The following is a 12,793-nucleotide window of genomic DNA, read 5'->3' as shown; positions in this document are numbered from 1 at the left end:
TTGCCAGAATTTTATTGAGAATTTTTGTATCTATGTTCATTAGAGATACTGGTATGAAGTTTTCTTTTTTTGATGTGTCTTTGCCTGGTTTTGGGTTCAGGGTGATATTGGGCTCATAGAATGAGTTTGGAAGTGCTCCCTCTTTTTCTATTTCCTGAAATGAATTGAAGAGTATTGGTTTAGTTCTTCTTTAAAGGATTTGTAGAACTTGGCACTATTTGCTGATGATATGATTCTATACCTAGAAGACCCTAAAAGTTCCACCGGAAAACTTCTAGAACTAGTAAATGAATTCAGCAGTAACAGGATATAAAATCAACACCCATAAATCAAAGGCATTTCTGTATATCAGTGATAAATCCTCAGAAATGGAAACGAGGAAAACTGCCTCATTTACAATAACCTAAAAAAAAAATACTTGGGAATCAACTTAATGAAAGAGTGAAAGATCTATATAATGAAAATTACAGAACCCTAAAGAAAAAAGTCACACAATACCTTAGAAGATGGAAAGATCTACCTTGCTCTTGGCTAGGCAGAATTAATATTATAAAAATGATCATATTACCAAAAGTACTATACAGAGTTAATGAAATTCATATCAAAATACCAATGACATTCCTTATAGAAATAGAAAAAGCAATCATGAAATTCATCTGGAAAAATAAGAGACCCAGAATAGCTGAAGTAATGAAGAATGAAGGAAGAGTGAAGCAGGATGAGTGAAGCAGGTAACATCACTATACCAGACCTTAAACTATACTACAGAGCAATGATAACAAATAAAGCATGGTATTGGCACCAAAACAGACTGATAGACCAGTGGTACAGAGTAGAGGACACAGAGACTAAAGTACAAAATTACAATTATCTTATATTGAACAAAGGTGCCAGAAACATACGTTCAACAAATGGTGCTGGGAAAACTGGAAATCCATATACAACAAAATGAAATTAAACCCCTACCTCTCACCATGCACAAAACTCAACTCAAAATGGATCAAGGACTTAAGAATAAAACCAGAGATCCTGCATCTAATAGAAGAAAAAGTAGGCCCTAATCTCCATCATATGGGATTAGGTCCCAAATTCCCTATTCCCTGAGTTGCTTAGAACCTCGCTTTTGCTGAGGCTGGCTTTGAACTCCCGATCCTCTTGCGTCAGCCTCCCATACTGCTAGGATTACAGGTCTGTGTCAAAGCATCGGACTCTGCTTTGGTTTTTCTGGTCTTCTCTTTTTCTCAAGTATATTTCTCAAGCTCATATCCTGAACTGGAAACAGCCCTGAGGCTGACACTGGTTACTCTGCTTTGGCCTGGATTACTCCACTGCACACAGCTCAGGTCGCACTAGAAAGGGCTGGAGAGACCTTTGCTCAGCAGAGGGCGCTGAGCTGGTAGCCTCCCTCACCCAGAAAGGCAGTCATTTTTCAACCATTCTAAAGTTAGCTGCTTGCTTCTAAATTTTATTTTATTTATTTTTTTCCTTTGCCATATAGTGCAACCCATACACTGGCTGATAGACGTTTACTTTTTCAATTAAAGATTAAACTTATTAGAGTTATTTATGAGAATTTAATTTTTCTCCCCTAAACTCTCTAGTGGAGTTACAGACTCTAGAGAACAGGATTGGATATTGTCTGTGCTCCTTTCATCCTAATAGTTGTGTTTGTTGCCCTTTATTCTGATGGTCAAGTCTTCACCCTCACTTAGGCCCCTACAGAGCAGAGGTGGATCTGGGGTCCCAAGAAGACCCCAGAAGACTCAAGTCTTAGAAGACTTGAGTGTGAGCACACTCGTGATTGGTCTGGTCTCTGTTCTTCAGAACGAGTTTGTTAATAAATCATCTGCAGAGTCCAGGAGGTGACACGTGCTGGGCAGGATGTGTACTTCCAAGGGGGCCCTCAGTAGCTTCCGGCACATCCTCGGCCTTCCAAAAATAACATATGTATCTGTGCAGACTGACCTAGGATCGCAGATGTTCCTTGGGCAAACCCAGTGGCCAGCAGAACAACCTGTGTGCAGACTTCCACTGGTACCTTGGAATTTCTCCCTACTATTCCTGAGAATTGCCCCTCAGGGTGGTCAACAAGATCCTCACCCACTTAACTTCTCCAAAATTGCTCTCCAGCTTCATTTAGATTTTATGAAGCAGGAACTGACAGAGCTGCCTAATGCTTCTCAGCATTCAATGTTATTACATTTATAATGTTATTCATTTTAAAAATAAATGTATTTTCTACTTTGCAATCCTTCTGTTCTCTTTCATTCAGCTGTTTAATAATGCCAAATGTTTAGAACCCAGATTAGAAACTCTTACAATGGTCTCTGATTAAACCCCAATAAAAGCACAGTCAGGAAAATTCATCATATAAGGCATGCTAACTAACTCTTGGAAGCTCAATTTATATTTTGTAAGTCTAAAACTAATTTGAGGATTATGTCTTAAACTAAAAACCTTATGGGCACTTTGGCAAAACATTAATAATAATAAATGAAATTTTAAAAATTGGGGTGGTTTTGTTCATTTATTCATTTATTACTTTTTATTTTGTCTGCTTTCAAAGCATGGTTTGAGGCCATGTACCATGATTCTTTAAAATTGCTGAAATAAAAAATACAAGAATAGGACCAAGCAATAAAAGGCACTGAATGATTATTCCAGAAAACTTAGGGAAATGTCTACTTTTAACCACAAGACTTAATTCTGTGTTTCCCCATAGCCAGGGAATAAGGGGAAGCCTATTGGACTACTTAGCTCTTATATCTAAATATGAATAAGGCTACTGGATGAAGTCTTCCTGAAGCTGAACTGTAAAACAACAACAACTGTTGTGAATCTTTGTGAATGTTCATCAAGATAGTGGATAGATCTTCAACAAATAATACATTCTTTATTTGAGATTATCTATACATATTTTGAAATAAAAATGACGGCACAGTTTTAAATCATAGTTTATGAAGCCATTTCTATAAAAAACTAGAGCAATATTCATTCAGGTATTTAACTTCCCAGTGAGGGAACATCACATAACTTAGAAATTCTAAAATTTGGCTATAAAATTCATGTACTTTAGAGGTGTGGTGAGTTGATGCATTATGATCCATTTTAAAGACCCTGATTTCCTATCCTGATGATTGAATAATAAAAATCAAAAGATACCTGCAAAAATATTAATAACATCCCTAGCATACCACTTGGGACTGAGAAGGCACATAGTCCTGTCCCCTCTTTGCTATGTGCTCTGAGAATTCCTACATAGTCTTGCTGAGTGTGCTATATGCAAGGCTTATTCATCTCCTGACATTGAAGAGTTTTGTAGCTAGTTACAGGCAACTAAGTGGGTTTAGATGAGCACAGTGTGATTGATCTGTAACTGCCTGCTCCCCAGGGAGAAGGGTTCTAACATATTTTCTGCCTGCTATAACGTTTGCTGTTTTTTCAAAAAGTTCTGGCCTCTAGGACTTGTAAAGCAATCCATTGTATGTGCAGGTATCACCTGGCCCACATGTTACCCCTGTTGGACTTGGGGGCAAGGGAAACTGGTATAAAAAAGCCAATGCTCATGTTGCCCATTAAGCAATGGAGTCCTTTGTCTCTGACCCATAATTCTATGTTTCCCCATAAGGTAATTCCTCATAATTTTTTTGTCTTCTTTCCATGAATCTGATAAACTACCATGTTAGCTTTCAAGTAGGGTAAAATCTCTGATTCTTTACAGCTTTTTGACAACCTCTCCCTAATTCATCATATCCCAATCTTTCTCTTCAGACTGCCTCTTTGAGGCAGATTCATTATCTCTATTAGCCCTAAGAACATTTCCATCAACTGGTAAACTTATTTTCCCATTACATTTCTTTCTTTACAACCATAATGATTAGGAATCATAGCTTTTAGTTTAATAAGAAATAGTGATAGTATGAGATGATAGTATGAGAGTCCCTGGGTAGGGGATATAATCTATAAATAAATCTATTCCTGTCAATGTAATAGTAGTAATTATAATAACAACAATTAAATTATTAACATCATGCTTAGAGATGATGTCAAGCTTCTCCAAGGTCACACAGACTATGAATGGCAGAAATATATTTAAAATCTAGGCCTGTTGACTCTTGGCCTTTATTCTTTATTATTTCCCAATTTTCTTCGATTTTATGACTGAATATGTGGTCCTTACTCTGACCTCTTTCCTATCCTTGTTAGAGAGTTGTAACCTCTTTAATATAGGACCAGCTGTGATTTTCATTACTCTCTCTCTTGTTTCTTTTTCAGTACTATACTCACCCAAATTTGTCAGAGTCTACCCTCCAAACCATGCTGTTTGAAAGTAGAGGTTCCAAAAGTGTGGCCTTGCCCCCAAAAGCAGCAGAAGCATCACCTGGGACCTTGTTATTAATGTGAATTCTTGGACTTTATTTCATATCCACTAAATCAAATACTCTGGGTATAGGGCCCAGCAATCTGTTTCAATAAGTCCTCCCAGTTAATTTTGGTGTATGCTGGTTTTACCACCATAGCTCTAATGCTTTCTCCTGCCCATGGAAGAAAATAATATAATTTCTAAGAGTATTAATAAGAGATGACTTATTTTAAAAGAACACATGTTAAATATGAATTTGTTAAAATTAATATTGCCATACACAGTATCACCTATGAAATATTCTGTAGCCAAACCAAACTGAAACAAAAAATGCTTTTGTCCCCTCCCCCCACAACAAAACAAAAACAAAAACTGAGTGAAATGAAATCTCCAACTGCCATTTAATAGGCCATAGAGGGGATAGAGGAACATGTTAAATGACACCAGGGGAATGCAATCAGCAAAGTCCAGACTGAGGAATTCTACAGGATTAATAACCTGGTTTCTTTTTTTTTTTTAAATTTCTTTTCTTTCACTGCTTTTTTAAAATTGGTTGTTCAAAACACTACAAAGCTCTTGACATATCATATTTCATACATTAGATTCAAATGGGTTATGAACTCCCATTTTTACCCCAAATACAGATTGCAGAATCACATGAGGTACCTGGTTTCTTCAATAAATAAATTGAAATAAAAAAGATACAATAGAGAATCATATAGGTTAAATGAGACTTAGGAGAAATCTATCAATCTATCAAATGTAGTGTTTGGACCTTGTTTGGATTTTGACTAAAAAAAAATTAAAAAAGCAAGACAATCTAAACATTTATTGGATAATTAGGTATTTAGGGACATTTAAAGATAGTAAAAAATAATGTTAATTTTAAAAGCTTTGATAATGGTATTATAATTTTTTTTTGGTGGTGGGGATTAAACCCAGAGGCACTTATCCACAGATCCCCATACCCAGCCCTTTTTTGTATTTCACTTTGAGACAGGGTCTTGCTGAGTTGGTTAGGGCCTTGCTAAGTTGCTGAGACTTGCCTTGAACTAGTGATCTGCTTGCCTCAGTTTCTTGAGCTGCTGGGATTGCAGGATGAGATGCCTATCTATCTATCTATCTGTCTACCTACCTACCTACCTACCTATCTATATTAAGTCCTTATTTCTTTAGACAAATATACTAAAGTATTTACTGAAATAGAAGTTACTGGGATGGAGTTACTTGATTTAGTGAATATTATGTTACAGTTGCCCTCCTCCCATATTCCCCCTTCTATTGCTATCTACCCAGATTTTCACTTCAGTATTCATATCCCTCTATTATGTACAGCTCAAATGTTGTGTATGTAGCTCAGACTTAATTTAGCTCAATCTCAAGCTACAAATTCTAATTTAAGGATGGGCTAATTGGGCAGGAAGATAGTTTTTTGGAGACTTCTGGGAAAATTTTCTTGTCCATTTGAGAAAACTGCAGAAAATCACACAAAATTGCTTCTCTAAGACACAGATTTGTTATCCAGTACCCAAGATGGTCTCTTGGTATGTGTGGCCATGTGTAGTCTCCTGTGCAGACAACAGAATGCCATGGAAGTGATTACATGTGTCTTTTCAAGTTAAAAGACATTGTAGCTTCCTCATACTTTCCTGGATTTCCTTCTCTAGAGAAAGCCAAACCCTATGACATGAAGATGCTTCAGGCTCTTCAGAGACCCCTACGTGAACAGCCACCACCTTCCAGCATCAGCCTATCAGCAATGGGACTTAGCCACCTGGGAAATGGATCCTTCCACGCTGGAAAGATCTTCAGTGTCTGCAATTTCTGTAACCTCATGAGAGATGGCCTAACCAGAATCTTGTAACCAGATCAGTTAAGAATTCCACACCCATATCAACTGGAGAGATAAAAGGTGATTTTATTATTTTAAGGTACTAGATTTGGTGTAATTTGTTGTACAGAAATAAACAATGACTACAATAGATGACAAAATTGTAGCTCAGAGAATTGTGAATGTAAGCATCCTGTAACCATGGGAGGAAGCCAGCTTGGGATGAAGCTTGCATTTTAGGAAGCAAAAATAGAGACTAGAAAGAAATTGATTCCTCATTTGTCATCAATGAAGCCCATTTCACTTCTGTATTTTCCAGGTTATGAGTCATACATCTCTTCTATTATTAAGGTCAATCTAGGTTTATGTTACTTTTAACTGCTGGATTGGGGTAGGAAAATTTGAGAAATTTTGGTGGTGTGAATAGGCCTCAGGGAGGGTATGAGGATAAACAAAAGGAGTAACAAGTGAATAGAGTGATGATCCTGAACAGGTAGGCTATTCCTGGGGCTGCTGTGACAAATTACCACAGACTGGGTGACATAATACAACAGGATTTGTACTCTCACAATTCGGGGGCAAAAAGTTCAAAATCAAAATGTCAGTAAGTTTGTTTCCTATGGACACTCAGAAAGAATCTGTTCCTTGCTTACCTCCTAGCTTTTCATGGTTACCAGCAATTAGTTCCTCAGCTTATAAATGCATCCCTTCAATCTCCATCTCTTTCATTGAAAGGCCTTCCCTATGTGTCTCCACATAGTTTTCTTAAAAGAGTATCAGTCTTTGAATTTAGGACTCACTCTAATCCACTATGACTCCATCCTAACTAATTGTATCTACAATGACTCTTATTTCCAAATAAGGTCACATTCTGAGGTTCTGAGAGGACATGAATTTGGGAGACAGTATTCAATTTAGTATAGTTATGTTTGATAGTGTTCTTTCACTCCGTAGATACTTTTGATTGCTAAACCCTATGTTGCTAATTAGGGATAGACTGATGAATAAGACAGATGTGACTCATGTCCTATGTGGGACTTAGCGTGTACAGTCCAGTATAGAAGGGATTCAACAAATGGTTGCATGTATAATAAAAATTATAAAAGAGGAAGCACTGGATGTGATGGTACCACATGGAAAGAGACCTAAACAATCTGAGGTAAGGGTGATGATGGTGTCAAAGAGATCTCTTTGTGGAAGGCGTATCTAAGCTAAACCAAACAGCAAATAGATATTAGATAAACAGGACAAAGACCAGATTATTACAAATCAATACTGAGTATAAGAATCTTAATTTTTAACCAGCCCTTCACTAATGTTCCTATGTATTGGACTTTGAGAATTCCTGCTCTGGGACCTCAGTTGATCCAAAGTCTCCCCATTAACCACCCCTGGGGAATACTGTTCCCCCTTTGCTCTCTCACTCAGTCCTGTGAACTGGGCCAGGATGAGAAGGCTGCCTGGGACTGAACCTCCCTCCCATCTGGACACATGGTCCGCCTTTCCACCTCTATGCTGAATCAACCGAATAAAACACATGACTTTATCTGGTTTAGATTTTTCTCCTCCTACAGTGAGCATTCTCCAACTTTTCCCTGCCTCCAACTCTGTTCTATTTTCTACTACATAGCAAGCCTATTGCTTTGCATTTCAGTTGGTAATTTATTTTCCATTGAATTTCAGAAGGCCACCTTTCTCTTGAAAACATCTTATGTGCATGTTGCACTCATTCAGTGTTTCACAGGAAAAAAAGACATTGACAATTTTTCATTTCTTATCTTCATCAGCAAAGAAAGTCTTTAATTTTTTAAAAAAATTTTTAATTGACACATAATAATTGTATGTACTTATGGGGCACAGTGTGACATTTTTATACATTTATACAATGTGTAATGATCAGATCAGAGTAACTGGCATATCTATCACTTCAGGAATATATCATTTCTTTGTGTTGGGAACATCCAAAATTTAGAACAGTAAATTTTAAAAAAACAGTACCTTTTCTTTAGGAAAAAAAAAACCAACCAAACAAACAACAAAACCCAGAGATAGTCCATAATAGCACTAACCAAATATCACAACTGAAAAACATTGTAGCAAGGTTCGGGCTGTCTTTCAGGAAAATTCTAGTAGATTCTTACCATTTGGCTCCATTGCAAGGTTGGTGAAACAAACATTAAAAGTGATATGAGCAGAGATTTTACAGCTCTAAAGAGTCTTGAAGGTCACTGAAATTCTGAAAGACCCGTATTCTTTTTATTTTACAGATGAGAATAGAAGCTCCAAGAGGTGAGGTGAGTTACAGAGTCACGCTTACCAGATCATTCAGTCCAACTCTTATTCCCCTCAAACTGTTATTTTATTTATTTTTAATGACCTTAGTTCTCCACCGTACTTTGTATGTGTAAACTACTTATGCCTGATCCAGTCTCTTTTTGTTGCCACTTAATTCATAAGAAACCCAGCACCTTCTCACTCCATGGTCCAGGTCTTAGAGAAACAAGAGGAACTGGCCCCTGGACCAAAGATCTGGCTTCTGAGTCTTTTTGAAAAGGTTATGCATGTCTTAATCACACAGAAAAGAAAAAAAAATATTTTAAAGCCGTTTTCATTCGTTGTCTCCAGTCTAAAAATAGGGTGACAGAGGGATCGTGGGATAAGCAGCCGGAGCAGGGAAGAGTCGGTTGCCACAGTAACCAATGAGCCATTTCGCTGCATTTGCCTTGACTGTGGGATTTCTGGGAGTTTTTTCCCCTTTCCTTCTCTTGTGCGTGGGGGTGGGGGTAGGTGGTGGGGGCATTTTTAGATTATATAATGTGCAACCAGATTCCTTACTTCCGGAGTCAACCACTCTTCATGAAACTGCCATTCCATTTAACTTTTCCCCCCAGACAGCCTGGGGCCAGTTGGCTTTGCTGGGGATCAAGAGAAAAAATTATGGCCACACCCACCGCTACTTACATAAGTCCCTTTTTTGAACACTTCCCCAGTTTTTTGACAGCCTAGCTGAATTGGAATAGTTCTCCCTGCTCTGATCAGGTACTCAAGTACCCCAGGCTTCAGTAACCCACCAGGAAACTGTTGGGGCTTCCCTCTTCCAGAGAAAACAGAGGCAGCCCTACATGTGGCAGAGCCAGCGAAGTCACTCTGAAGCTGACCTTGTTCTGAGGCAGGTACCTCAAGCCCCACGTTCTCTCAGCCTGCAGATCCAGGAATCTCACACAGGCCCATATTGCAGAGAGCCCTAGCTTTGATACAAACAGACTTGTGTTTGAATTCTGGACCTGCCATCACCTTGGGCTAATAATTATTTAATACTTTGGAGCTTGCTGTGTGGTTGTAAGAGATAACACGAGAAAAGCAGACAGTAAGTCTCTGGCATGAATTGGGCACTGAATAAATGTTAATCTCGTCCCTGATTTTCCTGTCTGTCACCTCCTTCCCTTCTATTATAGGCCGCTGTCGACCATTGCCGGCTTACACCTAGACAGTGTTTTGGAAGTGCCACATATATTTTAGGGGCCTCCCTCTCCTATCTCTCTTTTGATCTCTTTTTCTCTCTGCAGTCCTCGTTCTCCCTACCATCTGCCTCTTGTCCTCACATGGCATTTCTCCACATTTCAGACCTTTCCTGCTCCTTTTCATCCAAGCACATCTATTCTCTACCCCATTCATGAAGAGCTCAGTAGGTGTCTGGATAGCTAATCAGGTTTAAATCAGAATGTAAAAAATGTGTTCTGTGGATCCAGATGGGTTAAAATGATGCACGACAAGTTCCAATCTTCACTGCTTATTAGGGTGATGAGGATGAATGAGAAGCTGAATGGAAAAGCGTGTTAGTGAGAAAGACTTTTTCAGCTGCAGTTATGGAAATATAGTCTGAACTCACATAAGCAAAAATGTGAAGTGGGAAGTCCAGGAGAGGAGCTTTTCACAGGACCCCAGAGATTCAGTAAGTAGCTTCAGAACTTTTTCTGCTTCTCAATTTTTCTCTCTGAGTGGTTTATCTTTGCCCATCACAGTCAGACTTTCTCAGATTGGTAATGTGTCTTTCCAGCATCTATGACCCAAGAGACAAGGCTAATTGGAAAATTCTAGGGAAAGCCTTTGATTGGCCTGGTTTAAGTCTTAGGCTGACCCTGGACCAATCACTCAGGCCAGGAAAATGGAGTGCTGTCATTGACCAAGTTGTGTTTCACCTCAGGGAGGGGACAGCCTCTGATAGATCATCACAAGAATGATGTGATTCAGACTGGGAAGGTCAGTTTCCCAAAGGAAGATGGAATACTGGTAGAAGGGAGAGGTTCATTTTGAAAGAGTCACCGTGAACAGTACCGCTTGGACACTCAGAAGAGCCTGGGGGAGGGACGGGGTACAAAGAAAGTGCTCAACTGACTCTGAGGAAGAAGACAAGATTCTTGCCCTCAGGGAGTTCTGGATTTAGTACAGGAGAAAGAACTAAGAATACCAAGAGAAAGATGAGTGGAATCTCAGGAATAGAGGGATACAGCAAGAGGGGAATTAAAAAAAAAGATAATAAATGAAAACTTAAAAGTGTACCGCATGTAAAGAGTTCATGTTTATAGTAACATCATATGCAAACTGGGTTTTGTGGGACACTGGTATTCCATTAGATGCTGCTATAGGTTGAATGTTTGTGTTCCCCCCAATCCATACATTGAGATCCCACTGCCCAAGCTGATGGTGTTAGGAGGTGTGGTTTGGGAAGGTCATTAGGTCATGAGGGCTTCTCTCTCATGAATGAGATTAGTGTCCTTATAAAGAGGTCAAGAGAGGCCCCTGATCCTTTCTGCCATGTGAGGAAACACCAAGAAGTCACTATCTATGAGAAAGTGAGCTCTAACCAGATACCAAATCTACCAGTGCCTTGGTCTTGGGCTTCTTGACCTCCAACACCCTGAGGATTGTGTTTCTGCTGTTCACAAGCTACCTGATTGTTAGTAGTTTGTGGGGGCAGTCCGAAAGGACAAAGAAGCTAATAGGTGTTCCTAAGAATAAAAGGAAAAGAAAAGAAAGGAAAGAAAAGGAAAAGGGAAAAAGAGAGGGAATGGCTTCTGGGCGGTGTTTTAGAGCTGGTATATTAAAGTCAATCATGTTTTAACTTTTTTTTTTCTTTTTGGTCTTCTTTGCCCTGTTAATGCTCATTGCACACTGATTTGACCATAGAAACAAGCCTCTTAACTACATGTCCTTCATTAGCTTCTTGAGTGGGATCCATGTTCCACAGATCATATTCTGGTAAATACTACGTGGGTATCTGCATTAATCATGGTGACAATTAGAGGGATTTTTAAGGACCTTTGGAGAGCAAATGTTTAAATGCTTTAAAAAAGAACTATTAAACCTTTTAGTTTAAGACTGTTATAGATTCACATGCAGTTTTAAGAAATAATACAGAGAAATCCTGTGTGCCCTAATGGGTGCAGAACAACAGTCCAGCAGGACCACAGAGATATCAACAAGGCTGCCATGGAGCCACAGAACATTGGCATTATTGCCAGGTCCTTCCTGCTGCCCTTTTATGACCACACTTTCTTCTCTCCTGCTCTATCACCTTTGAATTTCTGGGAATCACTAATCTCTTCCCAATTTTTATGATTTTATCATTTCAAGAATGGTAGACGAATGGAGTCGTACAATATGAAACCTTTTGGAATTGGCTTCTTTCACTTAATTATAAATCTCTAGGGGATTATGGATACCAATAGTTTGTTCCTTTTAATTGCTGAGTACTATTTCACAGTATGTAAAACCAGTTTTAAAAATTATTTTTATTTAAGGACATTTGGGCTGTTTACAATCCCAGCAAGATAATCTTTATTTTTTAATCATAATTATTAACATATGACTTACGCAAATTAATTGGCTCAAAATTAATGGGCTCGCTGTGACTTTCCCCACTGGTATATCTGGTACATTGATCGTGTCTATCTTCCCTTCTTCTACTCCTCACCTCCCTTTTCTTCCCTCAGCCCTCTTTCTGTGACTGGCTTATTTCACTTAACATGTTTTTTCCCAGTTCCATCCATCTACCTGAAAATGGCATTAATTATTTCATTCTTCTTTATGATCAAATATTACTTCACTGAGTGTGTGTATATATGTAAGAAGACTTTTTTTTTTGTAAATTTTTTGGGATTTTCCATGTATATTATTACGTCATATGCCAATATGGACAGTTTTGTTTTTTCTTTCTCTGATCTCTATGTATTTATTTACTTATTTGGCTTTGGATAGAAATTTAAAATTACATTGAATAATAGCAGTAGGAATAGACATCCTTGCCTTGGTGATCTTAAGCATAAAGCATTCAGTTTCACCATTAAATGTGATATTAGTTGAAACTTTTTTTGTAAATACTATTTCTCAAGTTGAAGATCTTCACTATTTCATATTTTTGAGCCTTTTTTTTAAAAAAATCATGAATGGGTATTGAATTTTATGAATTTTTTTTGCATTATTTATGTGTTATGTATTTTTTTCCTTTAATAGTTTAATGAATTAAACTTATTGATTTTCAAGTATTGAACCCATCTTGCAACACTCGGTAATGATGAATCATTCTTTTTACATACTGT

Source organism: Spermophilus citellus, assembly GCF_964194105.1.
Source record: "Spermophilus citellus genome assembly, chromosome: 10".
In the NCBI taxonomy this organism is placed as follows: Eukaryota; Metazoa; Chordata; class Mammalia; order Rodentia; family Sciuridae; genus Spermophilus; species Spermophilus citellus.
Note: the sequence above shows the minus strand (reverse complement) of the source record.